Raw genomic sequence first — 6,063 nt, 5'->3', positions numbered from 1 at the left:
AGCATTGTTGGAGCTGCACTCAAAGTGAGGAGTATTCCAACACACGTCTGACCTGTGTCTTGTCAGTGGTGAACAGGCTATGGTGTAATGTTAAAAGATTAAATGGGAATATCTCTCTGGATATTAATGTAATATTAAAGGGTTAAACTATATTATTTTCGGGTGGGGACGACAATCAGGAAGGAATGCAGATGACCCTCCATTATAATTCCCACAATATTTAGGCAGTCATTTGCTATTACTCCCCTGCTATTGTCAAGTTAAACTATCATTCGATCTCTTCCATTCAGAAATGCTTTCTGACCAGAGGTATGCAGTACCTGCATTGTCTTGGGGAATCACCGAGTCAGGAAATCATCTGCATAACAACTCCCCGGGATTAAGGCATTAGCATGTGCATTATCTCCGAGGACGATCTCATCCTGCCCATGCACCTGGGGTAACAGGTAACTGTGAGTGACTGGGGGTTGCCTTGAGTAGCATGTGACTGTGAGGAAGTGGCCAGAGTATCTGTGAGCATTACCAACTGACCTGTATAAAAGGGATGTGTTTTCTTTGTTCAGGGCCTCATTTTGACTCAACCTCACATGCCTGTGAGGGGTGGTCAACTAGCTTGTACAAGCTTTAACAAACTTTAATTGTTTGCAAATGTTGGTGTGTGCAAAACCTTGGAAAAAGAACCTAACAAGGAGAGTCAGGGTGTGAGTTACTCACTGTAGGACCCCTAGCCTCTGACTTGCTCCTGTAGCCACAGTACTTATATGGCTAGCCCAGTTCAGTTTTTGATCAATGGTAACCCACAGGATGTTGACAGTGGGAGATTTAGCAACAGTGATACCACTGAATGTCAAGGACTGGGAGTTAGATCGTCTCTTATTGAGATGGTCATTGCCTGGCATTTGTGTGGGGCAAATGTTCCTTGCCACTTGTCACCCTAAATCTGAATGTTGTCCAGATCATGTGCACTTGGATATGGACTGCTTCAGTATCTGAGGAATCATGAATGGTGCTGAACATTGTCCAATCATCAGTGAACATTCCCATTTCTGACCTTACGATGGAGGGAAGGTCAATGATGATGCAGCTGAAGATAGGATACTGCCCTGAGGGACTCCTGCAGAGATGTCCTGGAGCTGAGATGATTGAGCTCCAACAACCACAGCCATCTTCCTTTGTGCCAGGTATGACTCCTATCAGCACTGAGATTTCCCCCCAATTCCCAATGACACTCATTTCGCTCGCACTTATTTATGCTACAACCAAAGGGGACCTTGCTGTCAAGTGCAGTAATGCATACCTCACCTCTGGTTTTCAGCTCCTTTATCCTTGTTTGAAGCAAGGTTTTAAAAGGTCAGGAGCTGAGTCGCCCTGTTCTGAGGAAGGGTCAGACCTCACTCAGATCTGATCCAATGGTGTTCGAATCGCGCAGTTCTATTACTTATTGAAAATGCTAGTTGAAACCTCATTTATCGGTATGCCTGATACTGCTCCTGGAATGCCCTCCTGCACTCTCCAGTGAACCAGGGCTGATCCCCTGCTTGATGGTAATGTGGGGGAGGTCTGCTGCAGTATGTTTCTGCTGGTTTTGATGTCCACAGCACCTCATGGATGCCCAGTCCTGAGTTGCTAGGTCTATTTGCATTTAGCACTGTGGCACTGCCACACAACATGATGGAGGGCCACACGTTGAATCGGCTGGGGCTGTTTTCCCTGGAGCGTCGGAGGCTGAGGGGTGACCTTGTAGAGATTTATAAAATTATGAGGGGCATGGAGAGGGTGAATAGACAAGGTCTTTTCCCTGGGGTGGGAAAGTCCAGAACGAGAGGGCATAGGTTTAGGGTGAGAGGGGAAAGATATAAAAGAGACCTAAGGGGCAACTTTTTCACGCAGAGGATGGTACGTGTATGGAATGAACTGCCAGAGGATGTGGTGGAGGCTGGTACAATTACAACATTTAAAAGGCATCTGGATGGGTGTATGAATTGGAAGGGTTTGGAGGGATATGGGCCAGGTGCTGGCAGGTGGGACTAGATTAGGTTGGGATATCTGGTCGGCATGGACGGGTTGGACTGAAGGGTCTGTTTCCGTGTTGTACATCTTTATAATGGTATAATTCTATAACAACACGATGGAGGGTATTCTCACTGAAAGATGGGACTTGGTTTCCACAAGGACTGTGCAGTGGTCACTCTTATTGATACTGTTATGGACAGATGCATCTGCAGCCGGCAGATTAGTAAAGGTGAGGTCAAGTATGCTTTTCCCTCTTGTTGGTTTATTCATCATCTGCCGTAGACTCAGTCTAGCAGCGATGTCCTTTAGTGCCCAAGCAAATTGATCAGTAGTACTGCTGCTGAGCCGCTCTTGAAGTCCTCCACCCAGAAGCCATTCTGCATCCTGGTCACCCTCAGTGCCTCCTCCAAGTGGTGTCCAACATGGAGAAGCACTGGTAAACCAGCTCAGGAAGGACAGTCCATATCTGGGGTTAATGTTGAGAACTCCCCAGGGCAACTCACTTCTACATATCACTGTGCCACCAACTCCACTGGCACTGTCCTTCCACTGCAAGGCAGGACATACCTGGGGACAATGGTAGTGCTGTCTGGGACATGTTGTATTCGTAAGGTATGGTTCAGGCTGTTGTTTGACTGGTCCATGAGAAAGCCTGCCCAATCTTAGTCGGGGGAAACACGCAATGGTAGGCACAGCTGAGTTTGCCAGCATTGGTTCCTGTGCTTTAGTCACTGCCAGGTGGCTCATCTGCTTCCATTCTGATTTTGAGGCATTTCAGTAAGTCAATGAACCTGGCCATTTTCGAGGGTAGTTCAGAGTTAATCACATTGTAGGGCAGTAATTAATAGGGCAGACATTAGTGAGTGAGAAGTGTTTTTATGACAATTGATGATAGTTTTGTAGTCATCATTAGACTCTCAATTCCACATCTTTAAAAAGTTTGATCTCTACTCTCTGCCGTGGTGGGATTTGAACCCAGGACATGACCTGTGTGTCTGGATTTGTAGCCTGGCGACAATACCTTCCATCCTCTCTGATATATTGGTTAAGAGTTACAGCTTATGGCAACTGACGTTTGGAAACAAACTGGCTTGTTCAGGCTTTTATTACAGAGAGGAGGACAGCTCCTTCCTCTGTGCAGGTCCAATGGCTTCTGAATGATCATTCACATCCACAAGCTGTTCAGCTACCTGGGAGCCAACCACATTGTTGGCCAGCAAAAGGTCATTGTCATTAACAACTCCAGGACCAATCAACTCCGTGTTACTGGCAGATCTCCCTTTGTACACACTAGCTCATCCTCCCTCCCACTGATCGAACAAACAGCAATTCACAGTTAATGCTGGGCAACTTGGTGTTTAAAAAGTACAGTAATCTTGTGCTTTCAAAATAGTTTGTAAAATAGACCTTTTGCCATTTCAGTCCACAATGAAAAAACAAAAAGTCAAAGCCTTTAGACCAGACTAATGTACCCTTTAATATGTAAGGAGATGAAAGCTGCACACAGTACAATTGGGGAAACTCAAATTCCCCCATTATACCGTGGTATCTTTGAAAAAACACAGCCCAGAAATTCAAACTCAACATGCCCACTTCCAAGAGCCAAGTGGGAATAATAACCTCCAATAGGGAAGGCAGAAAGAGTAACAATCTAAGAAACAGGAACACAAGGAAACCGTACAGCCTGTCGATCCTGCAATATAATCTGGGTTTTAAATTCACTTTCCACCCATTTCCAATATCTCCCAGGAAACTAAACGTCTCTCACTGAGCCTAATGGGAAGAGAATCATCATATTCCTCAGGAGGACAGAGGCTGATGGGAGAAAGAGACACAGGATCATTGCGAGGGCAAACGTGAAGCAAGGCCAACTGCAAAAAGGTGACAGAAACCAAACTGTACAATAGGGCAGGGGACCGGAACAGTAGGAAAGTAGTGGCTGTTTACAAACTTTTGTGGTTGGTAGGTCAAGTACAGAAGGCTGTTTAAAAGAAAAAAGGATCCTTGTCACTTCGTAAAGACAGCATTTATTAGATTGTCTGATGGCCAATAGCTCCTGAAGTACAAATTGGAATTGTGCATTGGGACCACATGGAATCCCCAGTGGTGCAGGCTCTGAGAGAATTCCCTGGGAAATCAAAGATTCTACTGGTCAAACCTGCAAACCACAAAAGTACCTGCTTAAATCAGACAGTACTGAAGGTTTGGCTGAACTAAACTAGGCACTCAATTGGGAAAAGTTAGGAAAAAACCTCGGTCCAACTCCTTGACAACTATTAAACTGACACCTCCCACAAGTTACTACATGTATCCCAACTACATCATCCCAGACTCCCTACAGCAACCACCCCCCCCCCCACCACACCCCACTTCCTACACCCTGACCTGACCACGTCTTCCCCACCATGTTCAGGACCCAATACCACTATGCCCACCATGGAACTCCCTCCACTCAGACCTAACCACTAGGTGCACCCTTAAACCTGACCATCTCCCACCTATTCTGACCTACTTTAAACAGAGCATCACTGACTGAGCCCCTTGCCTCCTTGCAATCCAGCACCTTACCCACTACTCACTATCTCTCTATGTCCTCTACCCACATGGCACCTTACCCCCTACCCACATGGCACCTTACCCCCTTACCCACGTGACACCTTACCCCTTACCCACATGACACCTTACCCCCTTACCCACGTGACACCTTACCCCCTTACCCACATGACACCTTACCCCCCTACCCACATGACACCTTACCCCCTTACTCACATGGCACCTTACCCCCTACCAACGTGGCACCTTACTCCCTACCCACGTGGCACCTTACCCCCTAACCCACGTGGCACCTTACCCCCTACCCACATGGCACCTTACCCCCTACCCACATGGCACCTTACCCCCTTACCCACATGGCACCTTACCCCCTACCAACATGGCACCTTACCCCCTTACCCACATGGCACCTTACCCCCTACCCACATGACACCTTACCCCCTTACCCACATGGCACCTTACCCCCTACCCACGTGGCACCTTACCCCCTACCCACATGGCACCTTACCCCCTTACCCACGTGACACCTTACCCCTTACCCACGTGACACCTTACCCCCTTACCCACGTGACACCTTACCCCTTACCCACATGACACCTTACCCCCCTACCCACATGACACCTTACCCCCTTACTCACATGGCACCTTACCCCCTACCAACGTGGCACCTTACTCCCTACCCACGTGGCACCTTACCCCCTAACCCACGTGGCACCTTACCCCCTACCCACATGGCACCTTACCCCCTACCCACATGGCACCTTACCCCCTTACCCACATGGCACCTTACCCCCTACCAACATGGCACCTTACCCCCTACCAACATGGCACCTTACCCCCTACCCACATGGCACCTTACCCCCTACCAACATGGCACCTTACCCCCTACCCACATGGCACCTTACCCCCTACCCACGTGGCACCTTACCCCCTTACCCACGTGACACCTTACCCCTTACCCACATGGCACCTTACCCCCTAACCCACGTGGCACCTTACCCCCTACCCACATGGCACCTTACCCCCTACCCACGTGGCACCTTACCCCCTAACCCACATGGCACCTTACCCCTACCCACATGACACCTTACCCCCTTACCCACATGGCACCTTACCCCCTACCCACATGGCACCTTACCCCCTACCCACATGGCACCTTACCCCCTACCCACATGGCACCTTACCCCCTACCCACATGGCACCTTACCCCCTAACCCACGTGACACCTTACCCCTTACCCACATGACACCTTACCCACATGACACCTTACCCCCTTACCCACGTGACACCTTACCCCTTACCCACATGACACCTTACCCCCTTACCCACGTGACACCTTACCCCTTACCCACGTGACACCTTACCCCTTACCCACGTGACACCTTACCCCCTACCCACGTGACACCTTATCCCTTTACCCACGTGACACCTTATCCTTCTTACACACCGACCTCATGACGGAGCTGTCAGAGTGAACGTGGTTGTGTTAGTGTCTGC

This window comes from Chiloscyllium punctatum, chromosome 11, assembly GCF_047496795.1.
Source record: "Chiloscyllium punctatum isolate Juve2018m chromosome 11, sChiPun1.3, whole genome shotgun sequence".
Classification (NCBI taxonomy): domain Eukaryota; kingdom Metazoa; phylum Chordata; class Chondrichthyes; order Orectolobiformes; family Hemiscylliidae; genus Chiloscyllium; species Chiloscyllium punctatum.
Note: the sequence above shows the minus strand (reverse complement) of the source record.